The 21,037-nt window shown below is 37.7% G+C and overlaps 1 protein-coding gene across 2 annotated transcripts in view; it reads right to left on the minus strand.

The window, feature by feature from the left end:
• The window catches only part of TRPC6 (transient receptor potential cation channel subfamily C member 6), a 135,192-nt gene that overhangs the window by 55,614 nt on the left and 58,541 nt on the right, over nt 1-21,037 (minus strand). The gene's annotated exons all lie outside the window — the stretch shown is intronic.

Below are 21,037 nucleotides of genomic sequence, written 5' to 3' on the forward strand. Positions count from 1 at the left end.
GTACTTCAGGAGGGTGAGACAGGGGTTAGGTATAGGTAGAAAGTTTTCTCTAGCAGAGGTATCAGCTAGATGTTAGAGTACAGGTTTCATTAATATGGGCAATAAATGCTTGAACTCTGCTGTCCTAAAAATCACTGCAAACTGGAGAAAATTGTAATCAAGTTGTCAGGTAGGAAAAAACACTTCTGCGGTGCAGGCTGTGGTCAGAGCAGTGGCCAGCCTTCAATGTAGTCCTTCAATCTGTGATAAGAAGGGAAAGTGAGCCGGGTGCTATGGCTCACGCCTATAATCCCAGGACTTTGCAGGGCCAAGGTGGGCGAATCACTTGAGCCCAGGAGGTCAAGACTAGCTTGGACAACATGGCAAAACCCCATCTCTGCAAATAATAGAAAAATTAGTGGTGCATGGTGGCACATGCCTGTAGTCCCAGCTACTCAGGAGGCTGAGGCACAGTATCAACTGAACCCAGGAGGTCGAGGCTGCAGAGAGCCATGACTATGCCTCTGCACTCCAGCCTGGGTGATAGAACAAGATCCTATATCAAAAAAAAAAAAAAAAAAAAAAAAAAAGGAAGGGGGGTGTGATTCTTCCTCTGATCAAAATGCTATAATGAAGATTTTTTCGTTATTAATTCATAACTTCGTGTCTTAAGGTCTTTTGAGCTTCAAGGGATCTCATTACAATTAGAGGTTCAACTCTTACCAGTATCACTAACTGAACCCAAAGGCATGTTTTTGCAGAACTGGAACAGGGCCAGGTTATAGGGGAGGCTAAAGAGAAAGAAAAAGGTGTGATAAATGAGTATTCTTTCTTCTCTTTATGAATGTTCCAAGATTCATCCCTCTTTAAAAACAGTCACAAACTTCCCAGTATAAAGAGGACAATCAAAAGATCCAAGGGCCTCATAAGCTATCTTTCCCTCCAATATGTTCAGGTCTGGAGAATCTTAGTTGCTTTCCCTACTGGCCTTTATCAATCTTGATTCCACATCTCCAGACAGTGCTGTCTGTGGCAATGTGATGGACAGGAATAGAAAGGAAGATAGTAAAGTTTCAGCAACTCACAAACATATTTTGCTTCTTGGAGGAGCCTGAAGAGTATACTGCCATATTGACAAATATTTTTCATAGATTTTCATTCAACAGTGATTCCTTTAACTATCCAAGTCCTATTCAAAATCAACCAAACTGATGTTTTTTTCAAAGAGACAACTTTGTAAGTTTCAAAAATGACATGAAGGGCCAATATCAAGTTATACAACCTAATAATTTCTAAAATGGGTCATTAGATAATACATATGCAACTTTTATTATAAGAGAATAGCATCTGTAACTATTTTGTCCCATAGCTATTACTTTGTTTTTAATTCCATTTTTAATTTTAGTAAAGTTATACATGTGCATATTTTAGTTTATTCTCTGTATGTCTTGATCTCCAGAGGTGATACATTTCAATTTAACTATTGTAGCTGGTTACTTTATAATTTTAAATGTTATAACCACATAGCTTTGGTTATATTGTTACTTCTTGATTTTTCAGGTTTGGCATTACCTATGGACTTCCCATTACACCATACCTTCACGTATCTCTCTCTCTCTCTCTCTCACACACACACACACACACACACACACACACACACACACAGACCCCCTTCATGGTCCCTTATCTTTCAAGAATTGTTATATCATGACTTTTTTTTAGATAACTATTTACTGTTTAAAACATGACAACGCAAGTGCTAATCATGGCTAAGTGGTATACTATAGTGTCTTTTCAGGTACAGCTTCCCTATAACCTTAAACCTAATAGATAAAAATTATCTTCATTTTCTCAGTGCTCTATATACATATGACTAATTCAATCAAACTCTCTTCTCCATCAATATAAGTCTTATTTTAATACATTCTACATATTATGTGGGTATTTTTTTTCAATTTTGGAAAATCTGGACCAGTTGCTGTCTAGACTTGATGCATGTATGTTCTCTTTGAATCTTCCTTTGGTATCATTCCAAGGATTCTCTTCACTTTGCTTTTGTATTGGGGTCCTTGTTTTCTGTATCCCAGATCTTCTTTTATCTGAGCTGACTTCTTTGTTCTAGTATAGCACATCTTCCAACAGCTGTCTAATAAAGCATGCATAGGTGAATTTTTAAAGAACGTGTACATCTAAAACTGACTTTGTCCTACCTCTAAACTTAACTGATAGTTTGGCTGGGTAGAGAATTCAAGGTTGAGGATAATTTTGGAGGCCTTGCTCTAATAAATTATAGTTTTGTGGCTGCTATTGGGAAGCATGATGCAATTTTGATTCTGGATATTGTCTTTGTCTCTGGTGTCCTAAAATTACATGGTTGTTTATTGAAGGGAGTCTCTTCTCCTCCACAGGGCTGCCCATTTAATCTGGAATAAAAAGTGTCCTTTTCTAAGATATAGTCTTGCCCTATTTATCTGATCGTTTTGTTTTCTGCTTTCAATGTACCATTTCTGGAGCTCCTTCTTTTTGATGTTGGACATCCTGTAATTATCCTTTAATTTTCTTATCTTTTCTATTTCCAATTATTTATGTTCAATATTATTATATTCTGGGAAATTTCTTCAACTTTAGATTATATCTATGAAAATTGCTATTATATTTTTAATTTTCAAAAACACCCTTTATTTTCAAATGTTACTTTTTATAAGACTTTTCTACTTTTAAAGGCACAAACATTTTTTCTTCTCTCTCTGGGGATGTTAAAGATTGCACACATCACAATTTAGAGAACTTACTCCTGAGTTGCTTTTTTGTGTTTGTTTGCTTTGGTCTCTGTATTTCATAGTAGAATTTTTCCTCGTATAGCTAGTGATCCTTAGTAGATATTCTTTGCTTCTTTTTAAAGAAATATTCCTTACAATGTCTTTTCTAAGAGAGTATAATTTCCCCTTATAAAAACTAGAATGAGCCTAATGTTGGTTTTGGCAAAAGGTGATGTCTGAGTTAGGGTGAGTTTCTAAAAGAATCACATTATTTCTGAGTTAACAAGAATGGATGAGGTAGAAGAGACAGGAGATCATCAATGTTTGTTACATGAGGAAACATCCATCATCTTCCTACTGAAATTCTTAACCCTCTTCCCTTCTCTCTGTCACTTTTCTGGCTTCTACTAACCTCTTTAGGCTTTCACTTCCTCTCTCTTATCTTCTGTATTTATTGCTTTGCGTAGTTTCTATTGTAGACTAGAGGAAGTTCAAAGATTAGGGGGAGAGACAGTATCTTCCAAACATGAAGAATGCTTTGAAAAAGAAAAACTGTAAATTTAAGGGAGAAACAAAATAGGATCAGGGATCTACGAAAGTAAGATGAAAGTACTGGGAGTGAGAACTTGCAAGATAAGTTCTCATGTAACTAAAAAAATGACACAAAACTGACACAAAATAGTAACATATCAAAACATCAAGAACAAGCTCCATTTTTTTTCATCTATTAAAATGGGAGAAATAATTATTCTGACCTATGTCAAAGGACTACTTTCAGAGGTAATTGAAATTATGAATGTGGAAATCATTTTAGGTTGGATTTAAATTTTTTTACAGCCACATCCATAAGAATAAGCACATATATAGCACTTATAAAAATAAGAAGGACACTTGGACTTCATCATTTTTCAGCTGTTATGCAATAAGAAGACCCATGAAAAAAGGCAAGGACTGAGATGGTAATTGATATAAGTTGTTTTGTCTTTTTTTTTTTTTTTTGAGACAGGATCTCATTCTGTTGCCTTACTAGAGCCGCAACCTCCCAGGCTCAATCAATCCTCCTTCCTCAGCCTCCTGTGTAGCTGGGACTAAAGGCACATGCTACCTCACCCAGTTAATTTTCGTATTTTTTTTAGAGATGGGGTCTCGCCATATTGCCCAGGCTGGTATCAAACTCGTGGGCTCAAGTATCCTCCCACCTCAGCCTCCCAACATACTGGGATTACAGGTATGAGCCACCACACCTGCCCTTTGTTTGTCTTTTTAAACAAAGAAAAATAATAATTAGCAACTTTACTTGTATCTCAATTTTTAATCTGGTTTACAAAATTTTATTTTTTCATCCAATACTAAGTTTACATTGAGCTAAATAGAATGTCTGAGTTGTGACATCTTTTATTCTAAAATTTTAAAATAACAATCTATGACTTTCCTGCCCATTTATTTGAAAAATGACAAGTTCTATCTTGGCAAGCCACTAATCCTAATGATGTATCTTATTTCCTTCTAAATTACTGTGGCTTTTGTACCTATAACTTCTTGAAGGAACAGCGAAGATATTTCCGTAGAATTTTTTTTTTCAGTTTTAAAGCATCTTCTGTCTTAGTTGTTGTGACCACACATATTAATCATATGCAATGATATAACTTTTAGATACATTTTTATAAAAAGGCCTAGATTATCATAATCTGTTTAGCACTCTGTCAACTATATATGAGTCTGTGACAGAATTACAACTCGGTCATTCTGTATCTGAAAAGTCAGAATGTATCTGATACATTTTTGTTTGTTTTTGATTATTTTAGGAATATTACAACAGCAGGCACAATGAATTTTTATTGTTTTAGGCATATTACAAATGCAGGCCCAATGGATTCAGCACCCCTTGCATGAGTAGTAAGACACAGTAAAAGCTGCTTGTATGTTGTTGACAGAACAAAACGCATGCTTTGCTGCTCTCCTTATCTTTCTTAACTGCAGCCTGGAGAAGCAATAAAAGATTCTACTTGTATTTTTATGTCACAAGTGGTGTTGCTTAATCCCTGCTTCTCCTATGCAAAAGCAAAATGTGTAAAACAACTTTTTAAGTAACAGGTATTTGAAAGCAATTCAGGAAAGATACTAGATGTTACTAGATTATATTACAAACCTCTCTGCAAATGGTTTTTATAAAACTATGTTGTAGAATTTTACATTAATAGCAAATGAAACCTAGCAAAATCATCTGTTAAAAAAAGGAACAACTCAGCCCATAGCTCCATAGCACTACTTCAACAAAAGACATTTTCATTTCAGCTAAAGGGCACACTTTTCAAATTCGGCTCTTCTATTTATGAAAATATTTATTAAGAAATTTTCTTCACCCATTTAGCCACATTTAGCATGGTTAAAAGATTAGTAACCTACATTTTCATGTCTGTATTTTTACAAGGTGTTTATCACAACATATAAATACTGGTTCTAAGAAAGAGTAATTAGCCACCACCCCTATGGCACTCAAATGTAGATTAGGTCATGAAAACCATGTTTTTACATACCTCATTTTCCTGATCTTTTTAGTACTTGTTGCCCCAGATAGTGAGAGATGGAATAATCCATCTCTATTGAAAATGCCAGCAATGCAAATTAGCTTCTGAGTAGAGTGGATTGCATGCTAGAGTCCACAGCATGTGTAGTAATTCTCTCTACTTCCTGTTCAACTATGATACACTTTTATAACATGGAACTGCTTTTATACAAACTAAGCTCCATATTAAGTACTTAGCTTAACTTTGACTTTGTGCTTTAAAAATCCTTACAAATATTTCAAAGCACAATTCTATTACAGCAGAAGTTCTAAAATTATAAATGGAATGTAACTATTCCAGGCAGTGTGGTCAGCCACAAGCGTAATGTGGATTCATCCTAGGAAAGTAGAAATAAAAGAAATTCCAGAATTTGCATTTTATTACATGCACAATTATCAATGGGAATAATTAGACTCAGATATTTAGAGATTAACATTATACACAACTAGCAAGTTTGCAAACCACTTTAGGGAGATGAATGAAAGAAGTCATTTGTTCTCATTTTACAACACTGACACTGTTTTTGCCCTGACTACTTAATCTCTGGGCACATACCCTATGCTCTTCCTCTGGGGTTGAGGAAGCAATAAACAATTAAAGTGGTTTTCCTTAGTCCTATGACAGCAATGATGATTTTGCCTTATTCACACTGAATTCACCCCTCTTTGCAGAGGGACACATTGTAAACTCTCAGTACAAAAGTGTGGAATACATTAATCCCTCCCGTTAAAGGAATAAAGTTTAGAGCTTGTTTGTTCCCTATTAACCTGACTGCAAATGACTACAATGTACAACCCTACACAGAAAAAAGGAACAAAATATAAAGGTTGAGCCACAGTGTGTTCTAGTGTAAATATAATATTTTATATTCATTTCAAATAAGTAGTGAGCTCAACAGGGGACAAAGGAAGTTGAAAGCCATGTTTTTAATGGCATCCTTGTGACTTGTTCATGATCCAGAAGCAGAGATTTTCTTGACTTTAGAGGTGGAACTAGGGCCAGGTGCGGTGGCTCATGCCTGTAATCCCAGCACTCTGGGAGGCCTAGGTGGGTGGATCACCTGAGGTCAGGAGTTTGAGATCGGCCTGGCCAACATGGTGAAACCCTGTCTCTACTAAAAAATACAAAAATTAGCCAGGCATGGTGGTGGGGGCCTGTAATCCCAGCGACTTGGGAGGCTGAGGCGAGAGAATAGCTTGAATCCAGGAGGCAGAGGTTGCAGTGAGCCGAGATCACGCCACTGCACTCCAGCCTGGGCGACAGAGCAAGACTCAGTCTCAAAAAACAAAACAAAAAAAAAGAAAAAGAAAGGCAAAACTAATATTTTCTCACCCTGTTCTCTCTCCCTCTTGTTTAGAGGGTGAGAGAGTGAGCACCCATCTTCACAGTGAACTCCCAAATCCCTTGAACTTCCAGATAGTCTTCTAGATAGCAATTCTTCATTTTGATTCAATTAGTTTCAATTCTCCTCACGAACTCTTCTCATTTCTTCAAATACTAACTTTCTGTTTGATCAGTCACACTACATCACACCCTGCCTTAGTATTCTATGAATGAAATGGTAAGAGCCTGAGCTACTTGTCACTTTCAGTTGGGAGCCAGCAAAAGTGTCACTGAAAAATGTCAGGTGCATGTAACAAATTTTTGGTCATCATTTCATTTGTATCATCATGTCATTTGTATCATCATGTCATTTGTATCATCAATTGACATCTTGTTTGTGTAAATTAGAACTCAAACTGTGTGAGAGAATGAAATTGTGAGTAAATAACGGAAGTTATAGGAACTTGCCTTTTTATAAAACAACATCTGACATGTCATTGTTCCCTTTTAGTTTCTCCTTGGTGGTTTAATTCATTGTTCCCTTTTAGTTTCTCCTTGGTGGTTTAATTTATTTCATGTGTCATGTCTTCCTACTTTGAAATGCTCTTTGGAAGAGTTTTGGGGCCAGACATTTATGGTGAGAATAATTAAGGACAAGTTGAGGGAAACTGAGAACTGAGTCCTTGGGGATCTGAACTTGAGAAAACTTTGGGGAACTTTGCAAAATATTTGGAAGAACAAAGTTTTAAGAACAAAATTGAGTACTCTTGGGAATATTAAAGTTTCTTTGTAATACCAGCAAACTATATCCAAATTATCGCATCAAAGAAGAGGTTTAAATTATTTGCTTCTGTTATCAGTGACTGCCATCATCATGTGTATTACACAAGCACATTTTCCAATTCCTCTGCATAAGATAGATTCTGGGGAGGAAAAAACACACTTCAATTATAAGACAATCTAAAAAAATTTAATGAAGGAATTCTAGGAGTATGTGTGCAGAAGTTAGGGAAATCCAACATGGCACCATGAAGTGCCCACATCTAGGACAATGTAGGCTTAAGTCTGAAGGGGCATAATGAGGGAACAGTTACCAGAACAGGATAACCATAAGACAAGGGACACTTGACAGTGGCCCTGACCTTTTATGAAGGGTGACAGCCCACCATCAAGGAGAGAGCCAAGGGAACTGATACTCTGACCTCACTCTCCTGCCCTCTGATGTCCCACAAGTGCCTCTGATGGGCTGAACTCAGACTAGTGCTGGGGGACAAAGAAGCCCATTGATGCAGTCCACACAGGTCTGCATTGGTGCTATTCCACAGTCAGAGAACAGTATGCAAAACATGAAGAGTAGGCCAGGACGACCAAGCCAACAACACCCAGCATATGCTCTAGATACAATAATTTGACTTTGCCATAATTAACTCCTTGCTCAGGTGATGGGTGCACTAAAATCTCGGAAATCATCACTAAAGAACGTATCCATGTAAAACACAACCTGTTCCCAAAAAAACCTACTGAAATAATTTTTAAAAGATTTTAAACTACTAGAGAGAGAGAGAGGAAAAGAAATTACCGATGAAAACATATGCACCAAAAAAATGGTAAGTGTATTTTTGATGATGGGAAACCACGGCATCATCAGTTCACGCCTTTCTGAGCTTATTTTTCCCTTCTTTAAGCTGTCAAGAAAGACACCCACATTCAAGTTCATGCAGTCCATTATCTTAAAAAATTAACTTGTAACTAAGATTCATCCCTAGAAATTCTAAGTTGATGTTCATATGAGGCTTAGGATGAACAACTCTGATGTGGAGGGGGAGAAGAAGGATAATCTGATGTCATAGAAACATTCAAAATGTGAAGAGCACAAGCTGAAACTGCTGATTCCCAGAGATAATGGTGCTGAAGAAAGACTTTGATAATAGGTCTGGAACATCCTCTAACTCTCCACAATGGGGGATAGCTCCAAATGCTCACAGTACAGGTTTCAGTCTATATGTGACTGCTATGTGTAATAGAGTACATGGATAGGGAAATTGGCAGGACCATGCAGCACATAGTTTTCATTTATTGAAACCAAAATTGTGAAATGCTTTTCTTTGCTGATGTGATATGATTTCAGACATCATTATCAACCCTCACACCCACCACCACCACCGGGATCGTAACAGTTCATTCATTCATTCATTCATTCATCAATTCAAATATTTACTGAACCTCAGCTTCAACATGTTCTAGGCACTGTGCTAGGCACACTGGGGGTACAGCCACAGAAAAATAGGGTATGGCAGAAAAAAAGAGAATAAGCAAAAGATTACAGGGTGATGAATGTTACCAAAAAGGAAGTAGTGTGGCATATAAATGATTAGCAAACAGTTTTCAACCCAATCTGAAGGTCAGGGAAAGCCTTCTGAGGACATGTCACTTAGCCTAAGAATGAAGGAGAGTTAGCTGAGAGGAGGGAAGAGGAGACTCAGCCCGCAGGCAGAGAAAATCACAGTTGTTTAAGTCAGCAGCCCAGAAAAAACCCTGAAAAATGTTTATTATGGCTGGAACACATAAGAGTTCCAATCCCCAACAGGATTTCTGGTTCCTGGCTCAATTTAACTAAAGGTCTAGCACTCAGGTTTAGAAGCTAAACATCCATTGATATTCACAGTTTAGCACTTAGCACTTCTACTGTAGGGCAGAAAGGTAAACATTAAGGTAATTCCTTAACAACTCAGGATTCCAATTTAGGAGATTCAAGCTTCAAAACTCGGAGACTGGAGTGCTGCCCCAAAAGGTTTTGTTCTGAAGGGTTTGGAGCTTATATAATTCAAGATCTCAAGTTGAGAATAACTGTGGACAAATTGAGGGAAACTGAGAACTGAGTCCTTAGGGACCTAAACTTGAGAGAACTTTGGGGGAACCTTGCAAAATATTTGGAAGAACAAAGCTTTAAAGAAAGACATGCTGAGTTGGGAATCCTTACTCTGTCAGTTACTACCTGTATCATCCCTCTGAGCCTCGGATTCCTTAACTGTAAAAATGGAAAGGGAACAGCATCAAGGATAGCAGTTACCTGTTAGGGTTACTATGAAATTGGTGATTTGTGGAATTCTGCTTAAGGTAATTCAATGCCTCATCTGTCATGGACTTTAAATCCTTCTTAATCATAATTATTCAAGACTTTCCAGTTTGAAGATGTGCTGCTTAATAAAGGAGATAGAAACTAAGAAATCATTAAATGGCTTCTCTTCCTTTAATGCCAGCTGTTACATCTGCACCATGTGTCCAAAGAACACAGTTTGACCTGGTTTGTTTTTTTTGTTTGTTTGTTTTTTCCCTTGCTGTGATGTCAACATGGACAAATGGGCATTATGTTTTTAATCTTCAGAATACTCTGTGCTTTGTTTTGCTGCCACTGTTCTTAAAGCGTATTCTATTCTTATACCTTCATCTGTGACTATATATTTCCCTTTCCCTTCTTACCTATATTCTTTAAACCTGAACTTATCATTGAATTCCAGTGCCAAGCACAGAGCCAGACACAAAATGTTTTATGCATCTACAAATGAATAAAAAAGCAACAGAAAGAAGAATATGAAAAGAAAAATGAATGGAGAGCACCCTAGTTTGTCACAGTTTTAGGAGTTTCTCAAACTATTTTACTCCATTTCAAGAAACTTTTTAAAAATTAGAATTTCACAGTATTTTAAACTAATTTTGACTTGTCATAAAGTGAAATGTACTTATCCACCCTAAGTAAAAATGTATAGCAATTTGATGGAGTTTGATTTTGAGTATACTAATCATGTCAAGTAAATTATAAGTTTACTATATATTTACCCGTTTCTCTAGCTTTATCAATAAAAATATTATATAAACTTGTAGGTACACATATATTAAATTAATTTGACTAAGGCTAGGAGGATGGAAATTGATATTTATTAAAAGTTTTTACTATGACCAAATAACTTTATAGGTGTTATTTTATTTAATTTTCACAGCATTTGGTGAGGTTGGCTTTGTTATTTCACTACATGAAGAAATGTTTGGAGATCACTCCTGAACAGGCATGGCATATATAAGGAAAAATGTTTGGGGGCTTTTGTTTTCTGAATTTCTTTTAAAATGCAGCTGGGAAAAAAAAAAGCAGAGTTTCAATATGCCCTCCCCAAAAACTGTGAAAATTTGTGGATTTCAACAATACCTAGGATTAGTTATGAACTGTTTGATACATAGAAACTTCCCTCTTAAATTCATGCTAGCAATGCATGGTAAGGCAAGACTGTAAACCGAGGTTTGCAGATGTCCTATTTCATTTCTTAAATCTTATTTTTTATTATTGTGAAGCACACATGCTGAAAAGAACTACAATTTTAAGATTAATAACAAAATTAACACCATTTTCCTACCCATCCCCACTTAAGAATGTGATCACTGATCATTTTAAAGACCTCTGTGTGCCTATTTAAATTACTATCTTCCCCTGAACCCCAACCACCAACCATTATCTGGTTTTTATGTTAAGCACTCTCTTATTTTTTATAGCTTTTCCATCTTTGCATGCCCTAAACAATACAAATTAGCTCAAAAAAAGTAAGTACTTAGCACAAACTTGGTAGAATAAGGAAGGGAAATACTGCCACTGCTATACTCTTAGAGGAAGGCTCCTAACATGAGATAAGCAGAGCAGAACTTGTGGTTCATTATCTGGCTCCAGCTTCCCTGAGAGTTTGCAAGAGCCCGTCTAGGTTGGTCAGGGGGTGACCATGAATTTCATCCTGGGAACACAGGGTTCCTCAGAGCTGCAGCAGCTAGCCGAGTAGCCAGCAGGGCATCTGGCCATGCATCTGCTGCTGTCTACTCTCTTCTCTGCTATAAAAGAGCAGGTCAGAACACATTACCTCAGAGGTGAGAGAGGGCTCACCCTCACTGAACTCTTCCACATTGCCTTTAGGAGTAAGGCTGTCAATCAAGGTTTTTTGCCATGTTTCCCCTTTTGCCCACATTTTTTTAAAACCAATTTTATAAAAGCAAAACACTGAACTACACTGAAAGCTACATAATATGAACAGCCAGTAGCTGGAAAGCTACCCATTATGTTAAACCAGAATGGAATTTGTCTATATCCATTTGCAGCTGTATTCAGCTTTCAGGGATGTGATCAATGTGCCTCTACTTAGAATAGTATGTTCAAGCTATAAAAGTTATATGACTTCCCTAAAGGAAGGTGAAAAGGAAAACAAATTCAGTGAAACTAGTGAAGCCATTGCTTTGGTACACCATAAAGCAAATCTAGTTGACTAAAGCCTTGGTGTTTTGGTATAACATGAAAGAAAAGTTCTATTTTCCACGGACAAATTATTCTTATCTTACCCTTTTTCTCTTATGGTAAGAATGCTTGTTTTCAGTCTTTACAGATATAACTCAAACCATTTTTACTAATTGTATTTTTATTCCTATGCTAGTAAATTTAAATTTGAGAACTCTGCCGAAGGCTCATGTTTCCTCTATGTATCCTACTCGGTGATTCTTTATTACTGCCATTAGTCACTGACTGAATGCTAGTTATTTAAGTGTTTGCATGCATGGAATACATTTCTGCATTACTTCCACTTTACCCACCAAAGTAATAATGATAGAACCACAAATTGTAAGTACCAGAAGGGTATTTAAAATTGTTTCAACCTTATCACTTTTCAAGTAACTGCTTTAAGTTTTTCTAGAGGAGGGAATATGTAAAAATTATTAATTATATAGTTAATTTCTACCTGAAGAAACCAAGATACAAACTAACTTGCCCAATGTTAAACAGCTACTTAGAACCCTGAGCTGTTAGATCATTTTTATTCCAAAATGCTATTACCTAAAAACAAATGTTATTGAAAGGAAATTAGTTTCTGGTCCTGTTAAGGAGAATTTTCTTATGATGAAGATCCAGTTCAATAAACAACATATTGTTCTGTAGATATTCCCATAGCTGGTGTTAAATTTGTTCCCATTTATACTGTGGCCAATGAAAGCAGAAGAATTGGCCTGGATTAAAAAGTTGTTTGAGTCACTAATCCTCAGATCTTAGCTGGAGCCCAGAGTTGTGATATACTGGTATATCTGCTCATGAGATGTTATTGTGGAACTTAATCATTAGAATCAGCCAGATTTTTGCCACCATTTCAGTTGAAAGCAAAGCATCATTTGCCCTCTTTGGTCTTCTGTTTCCTTGCTTTTAAAGTAATCTCTCTTCTGCACAGCAAAGGATACAATCAATAAAGTAAAGAGGCAACCCACGGAATCGAAGAAAATATTTGCAAACTGTCCCTCTGACAAGGGATTAATAACCAGAATATATAAAGTGCTCAAACAACCATATAGGAAAAAAAATTAATAATCTAATCAAAAAATAGGCATAATATTTGAATAGACATTTCTCAAAAGAAGACAAATTGCAAATAGGAATATGAAAAGATGCCTAACATCATTGATCATCAGAGAAATGCCAATCAATACTACAATGAGATGTCATCTCACCCAAGTTAAAATGAATTATATCCAAAAGACAGGCAATAACAAATGCTGGTGAGGATGTGAAGAAAAGGAAACCCTTGTACAGTGTTGGTGGGAATGTAAATTGGTACTATGAAGAATAGTTTGGAGGTTCCTCAAAAAACTAAAAATTGAGCTGCCACATGATCCAGCAATCCCACTGCTGGGTATATACACAAAAGAAAGGAAATCAGTATATCAAAGAGATATCTGCACTCCCATGTTTGTTGCAGCACTGCTTACAATAGCTAAGATTTGGAAGCAACCTAAGTGTCCATCAACAAATGAATGGATGAAGAAAATGTGGTACTTATACACAATGGAGGACTAGTTAGCCATAAAAAAGAATGAGATCCAGTCATTTGCAACAACATGGATGGAAGTGGAGATCATTATGTTAAGTGAAATAAGCCAGGTACGGAAAGACAAGTTTGCATGTTCTCACTCATCTGTGGGAGCTAAAAATTAAAACAATTGAATTCATGGACACAGAGAGTAGAAGAATGGTTACCAGAGGCTGGGAAGGGTACTGAAGGTTTGGGAGGAGCTGGGGATGGTTAAGGGTACAAAAAAGAAGAAAGAATGAGTAAGACCTACTATTTGATAGCACAATAGGTTAACCATAGTCAATAATGACTTAATTGTGTATTTAAAAATAATGTGAAGAATGTAATTGAATTGTTTGTAACTCAAAGGATAAATGCTTGAGGGGATGGATACCCCATTTTCCATGATGTGCTTATTTCACACTGCATGTCTGTATCAAAACATCTCCTGTACCCCATAAATATATACACCTACTATGTACCCACAAAAATTTTTTAAAATAATTTAAAAAAATAAGATAAATAAAGCAACCTCTAAGGACCCTTCCAGTTAATACAACATTTAATTCTATTTCTCTGTTTTAACTAAGTGGAATATTTACCTTCATTTTCCACCACTTTGAGGACACAGACTAAGCTAAATAACCAAGTCAGGTGAGAACTTGGTGAAAACATGCTACAAAATGATGTTCTCTCCAATATCTGCTTCACCCATCTTGTTCCTTATGTCAGCTAGTTGCACCCCAATTTTCTAGTTACTCAGAAAAAAAAATCATGGTGGTGTCCTGGGCTTCTTTCTTTCATACTCCAAAACCATTTAATCAGGAAATCCTGCTTATTTTTCAAAATTCTGAGCTGTATCTCAAAATGGATCCAGAATCTGAACACCTCTTGCTACCACCCCAGTCCAGGCATCTAGATACTAGATCTAGATTCGATGACCTGAAAGGCCTGGCACAATCTGATCTTTACTGAGTGAGGGGGTCAGAGAGTTAAGAGAATCAGTACAATCTCACCTGTACTGATTCTCTTAACTCTCTGACTCCCTCACACAGTCTCTCTGCTCCAGCCACACTGATCTGCTTGCTCTTCCTCTATGTACCAAGCTTGCTTGTGCTTTTGCACTTTTCTCTACCCTCTGCATGGAAGCTCTTATCCTGATACCTGAGCACACACTCTCAATTCATTCACGTATTTCTTTACTTAGAAGTCAGTGACATGGTTTGGATTTGTGTCCCTGCCCAAATCTCATGTTGAATTGTAATCCTCAGTGTTGAAGAAGGGGCCTGGTGGGAGGTGATTAGATCATGGGGGTGGATTTTCCCCTTTCCATTCTCGTGATAGTGAGTGAGTTCTCATGAGATCTTGTTGTTTATAAGTGTGTCTCACCTCCCGCTTCACCCTCTTCCTCCTTCTCTGGCTATGTAAGAAGTGCCTGCTTCCCCTTCGCCTTCCACCATGATTGTAAGTTTCCTGAGGCCTCCTCAGCCATGTTCCCTGTACAGCCTGCAGAACCTCTTTTCTTTATAAATTACTGAGTTTCAGGTAGTTCTTTAGAGCAATGTGAGAACAAACTAATATAGAAAATTGGTAACAGAGAAGTAAAGCATTGCTATAAAGATACCTAAAAATGTAAAAGCAACTTTGGAACCAGGTAACGGACAGAGGTTGGAACAGTTTGGAGGGCTCAGAAGAAGACAGGAAGATAAGGAAAGGTTTAGAGCTTCCTAGAGACTTGTTAAATTGTTTTGGAGGGCTCAGAAGAAGACAGGAAGATGAGGAAAGATTTGGAACCTCCTAGAGACTTGTTAAATTGTTGTGACCAAAATGCTGATAGTGATATGGACAATGAAGTCCAGGCTAAGGTGGTCTCAGATGGAGATGAGGAACTTATTGAGAACTGGAGTAAAGGTCACTTTTGCTATGCTTTTGCAAAGAGGATGGAGTCACTGTGCCCTTGCCTTAGGGGACTGTGGAACTTTGACCTTCAGAGTGATGGATTTAGGGTATCTAATGGAAGAAATTTCTAAGCAGCAAAGCATTCAAGATGTAGCCTGGCAGCTTCTAACAGCATTTTCTCATATGCATGAGCAAAAGAATGATCTGAAACTGGAACTTATATTTAAAAGGGAGGCAGAGCATAAAACTTTGGAAAATTTGCAGCCTGACCCTGTGTAGAAAAGAAAAACCCATTTTTCAGGAGAGGAATTAAAGCTGGCTGCAGAAATTTGCATAAGTAAAGAGGAGCCAAATGTTAATAGCCAAGACAATGGGGAAAATGCTTCAAAGGCATTTCAGAGACCTTTGTGACAGCCCCTTCTATCGCAAGCCTGGAGGACTAGGAGGGAAGAATGGTTTCATAGGCCAGGCCCAGGGCCCAGCTTCCTTGTGCAACCTCAGGACACTGCTCCCTGTTTCCCAGCCACTCCAGCTCCAGCTGCGGCTGAAAGGGTCCCAGATATGTCTTAGGATGCTGCTCCACAGGGTGCAAACCATAAGCCTTGGTGGCTTCCATGTCATGATAAGCCTGCATGTGCACAAAGGCAAGAGTTGAGGCTTGGAAGCCTTTGTCTAGATTTCAGAGGATGTATGGAAACTATTCGATGTCCAGGCAGAAGTCTACTGCAGGGGCTGAGCCCTCATGAGGAACCTCTACTAGGACAGTGCTAAGGGGAAATGTGAGGTTGGAGCCCCCACACTAAGTCCCCACTGCAGCACTGCCTAGTGGAGCTGTGAGAAGACAGCCACTATCCTCCAGACCGCAGAATGGTAGATCCATTGACGGTTTGCACTGTGAACCTGGAAAAGCCACAGGCACTCAACACCAGCCCTTGAGAGCAGCCATGGGAACTGAACTTTGCTGAGCCACAGGGGCAAAGCTGCCCAAGGCCTTGGGAGCTCACCCCATGCATCAGTATGGCCTAGATGTAAGACATGGAGTTAAATGAGATTATTTTGGATCTTTAAGATTTAATAACTGCCCCGCTGGGTTTCAGACTTGTACAGGGCCTGTAGCTCCTCCCTTTGGCTGATTTCTCCCCTTTGGAACAGATGTATTTACCCAATGCCTGTACCCCTGTCGCATCTTGGAAGTAAGTAACTTTTTCTTTACTTTACAGGCTCATAGGCTGAAGGGACTTGCCTTATCTCAGATGAGACTTTGAACTGTGGACTTTTGAGTTAATGCTGAAATTAGTTAAGACTTGGGGGACTATTAAGAAGGGACGACTGTATTTTGCAATGTGAGAAGGACATGAGATTTTGGAGGGGCTGGGGCAGAATAATATGGTTTGGATTTGTGTCTTCACTCAAATCTCATGTTGAATTGTCATGCCCAGTGTTGAAAAAAGGGCCTGGTAGGAGGTGATCAAATATGGGGATGGATATTCCCCTTACTATTCTCATGATAGTGAGTGAGTTCTCACAAGATCTGTTGTTTAAAAATGTATATCACCTCCCCCTTCACTCTCTTCCTCCTTCTCTGGTCATGTAAGATGTGCCTGCTTCGCCTTGCCTTCCACCATGATTGTAAGTTTCCTGAGGCCTCCCCAGCCATGCCTCCTGTACAGCCTGCAGAACTGTGAGTCAATCAAACCTCTTTTCTTTATAAATTACCCAGTCTTAGGTAGTTCTTTATAGCAATGTGAGAACAGACTAACACAGTCACCTTCTCACTAAGGCCTTCCCTGGTTATTATTTAAAAGTAAAATCTCAACCTCTAACATTCCAGGTCTACATTCCCTTCTTTATTTTTTTCATCTTATCACTAACATCTGTACATTTTACTTATTTATCTTGTTTATTGTTTGTCTCTTTCATAAGAATGTAGGTTCTATGAAAGCATTTATTTTCCCCCAAAATTTTCCCAGTGCATAAAACAGGGCCTGCACCTGTTAGGTTCTCAGCACATATCTGTTGAATGCATGAAAGCATGCATAGAAATAACCTATGTATCTATGTCTGCAAGGAAATGTTAGGCATAGCTTCAGTGCCAGCATTACAATAGAATTATTTGAGAAAATCCATAAAATTTGTAAAGCTCTATCAGACTAAGTAGAAACAAAAATGATAGAAAACACAAATAGCCAATACCAAGAATGAGAGAAATGATACCATCACAGAGTCTAGAGATGTCAGGATTATAGTTTATTGTGGAATAATTTATGCCTATATATTTGACAGCTTGAATGGGCAAAGGACTTTTAGATATGACACCAAAATTATGATCCCATGAATTTAAAAATTTGGCAAATTGGGCATCATCAAAACAAAGAACCCTTACTCTTCATGCTCTGATCTACCAAGGCACTTTTTTAGTATTCTTCAGATTTAAGGTCAACTGAGTCTTTCTGGCAGTGGTTTTAGATCAACCTGTGGCTGTTCACTAGCTGTCTTTACTTGTCCCAAAACAGGTCAGAGTGAAAGCAAGGAGCAGGAGGATGAGAGACCTGCATTAGGATTTAACAGAGTTTTTTCTTTTACTGGTCAGAGTTATTTTGAAATTGGTGATTCTCTGTCTTCAAGTTATGCCATGGGCATGACACCTGTGAAGTTTTACTTCTCCTTTCTTAGTCTATATCATTTCTAAGATATATGAGAAAATGGAACTGAACAGTTGCCACTGTCTTCAACTATCTGTAATTTTCTCTTATCTTTCTTATAAAACATTTTAAATCAATAATAGCAGAAATAAAATATAGACTACACTAAACTTTGTAGACTAAATCTTGGAAGAAACCAATTTCAAACTTCACTGGAGAGTAAAAAAGCAAGAATTCCACATTTTCTCTTAGTTTAGACAGGAGTTCATTTCACAGATACTTATTGTTAGCTGAAATTGAATAGAGCAAATTGAAAAAGACTAAACCATTTCAGTGGTTCTACATTTGAGATAAAATATATCCAATCTCTACTCAAACACTTTGCTCCACTTACAGTGATCATTTAAGGCATGTACATACAAGTAGGAAACAAGGTTGTTTTAAAATTTTTCTATTATTGCAAAAAATGATTCAGAATGGAGATGGTGATTCATGTGAAATTTTCTGCTCTTTTCCCTGCCTACATTTTAGTAAAACATATTGTCCCGTTATTCCTGTCACCCTGATTCTTCCTCTCACCCTGATTCTTCTGGGGTTTTAAAATTATAATGGCTGTTAATTTAGGAGGCATTCCTCTGAGAGGAATAGCCATTGTCTTTGTCAAAGTCAACACAGGATTACCCATACATACTCAGCTGCCTACATCCCATTGTTTAGTCCACATTCCTCCAATGTAAAAGTAGCCTCTCATTCATTTTACTTTTTGTATTCACAACAGCCTTCCATTTTCAAATTTGGGATTATAGGTTGATCGAGGTCCCTTAAGTGAATTTACCAACAAATGGAGAGGCAGTGGCTTCAGCCTCAATCAGGCCATTTTTTTATTTTTTATTTTTTAGACAGAGTCTCACTCTGTCGCCCAGGCTGGAGTGCAGTGGCACGATCTCGGCTCACTGCAAGCTCCACCACCCAGGTTCACGCCATTCTCCTGCCTCAGCCTCCCGAGTAGCTGGGACTACAGGCGCCTGCCACCATGCCCAGCTAATTTTTTTGTATTTGTAGTAGAGACGGGGTTTCACCGTGTTAGCCAGGATGTTCTCGATCTCATGACCTCGTCATCCACCCATCTCAGCCTCCCAAAGTATACAGGCATGAGCCACTGTGCCCGGCCCAGGCCATTTTTATCCCTTAAATTTAAATGCATTTAAATCACAAATGTAATTCTACCATTAAATATAATTCTACCATGCTGCAAGAGCTTTGATTTCAGCACTCTGTTTTTTCCATGTCAATATTCCCCATTTATCAAAACAGTGAGTAGTAGGTAGCAGGTGGTATGATATGTTTGTATACAATATGATACATAGACTTCGTTTAAGAAAAATAGACAGCAAAATTTGATGCAGTGTTATCCATGGAAGGAATAAGTACAGGTGATTTTATCTTTCACTTGTTTTGTGTCATTATTTTATGAATTTCCTACAGTGTGCCTGCAATACTTTATAAATAATACATTTTTCCTTGATACAAAATGTAATGCTGCTTCAATTCAGTTTCCAACTATTTCTCCATTTCTATGCCTTAGAAATACATTAGCAACAATCAATCAAGTCTCATTGCCTCACTTGAAATAGCCTTTGCGTTAAGTAGAAATCTTAAAGGAATTGTTGAAGAGATGAATATGTTTAAAAGTCTGGTGCCAGTTACATTAGCCACTGATTTTTTCATAACCATGGAAGAAACAATTAAACAAAATGAAAAGTATCAAAGTACTATTGTTTTGGAACAAGCATGTAATGGTCATTAGCATATCTCTTGCAATGGAAAGGCAAGGTGGTAGAGCATTTTGGCTTTGGAGTCAAATGGACTTTGGCTCGAATCCTAGCTTATGAGTTATTAAGAGTGTGATCTTGAGTGACTAACTTAATATCTCTTAGCTTCAGTTTTACCACCTGTAAAAGAGGAACATAAATGCCAACTGTACGGTTTTATTGTAATAAGTAGGAGAAATTTAAAAATAACCGACAGCAAAGATGCTTAGTCTTAGAATTTTCAGGACATGGTGATGAATTGAACGGAAAGGAGGAAGTAAAGGGAAGAGACTAGGACAACACTCATAGTTCTGGCTTGGATGAACAGATACAAACTGAGAACTACAGGATGAGTATGAATTAGCCAGGTAAACGTTCAGTAAGAGGAAAGAGACTATTCTAGAACTTGGGAGTGCATGAACAAAAGGCAGAAGTTAAGAGAGAACGTAACACGTTTTTGGAACTCAAAGTATTTTGATACACTTTGACAGTCAAGTACAACTGGGTAGCTAGAGATTAAGATGGAGGGAAAGGGCAGCCAGTCATGAAGAAACTTTTGAGTTATGATGCAATGTTTGTACTTTATCCTGAGCATAATGTGGAGACACTGAAAACTTCTAAATCATATTTGAAGTTGAGAGGATCAGGGTCAGGAAGCAGAATGACCAGGCAAGAGACTATGGCTACAAGCCACAGTGGTGGCCTAAAGGAGGCATCACCAGTGGGAACTAAGAGAACACATCAGGAAAACCTTCCCTGATTCCATAGGATGGGCAGGGCAGCTCCTTTTCTTTGGGATCCACAGTCCTTTGTACTCATAGCCCTCATTGTAGAGTGCTTATCACAGTATATTTTAATTACACAGTAAAACAGATTCCAAGAGGGCAAGAGATGTGTCTTGTTTCCAGTCCCTCATGCAATTTCTGGCACCTGAAGAGTTGCATATATGTACATTAATGAAAGGGTGTAAATATGAATCTCTCTCTCTCTCTCTTTGTCCCTCTCTTTTTAACAATGACCACTCATAGGCATGATGCAGACCCCTCTAATGAATGGAACTGTTTCCTCCAGTAGAGAGAAGACCACTGTTATTCTTACAGAAACTCTCAGTGCTAATATCCATGCGAAATGGTATTACATGCTGAACATTAAGTGAAATATGGCACATTTTCTGACCTCAGAAACTTTTCTATA

Source organism: Gorilla gorilla, chromosome 9 (genome assembly GCF_029281585.2).
Source record: "Gorilla gorilla gorilla isolate KB3781 chromosome 9, NHGRI_mGorGor1-v2.1_pri, whole genome shotgun sequence".
NCBI classification, from domain to species: Eukaryota; Metazoa; Chordata; class Mammalia; order Primates; family Hominidae; genus Gorilla; species Gorilla gorilla.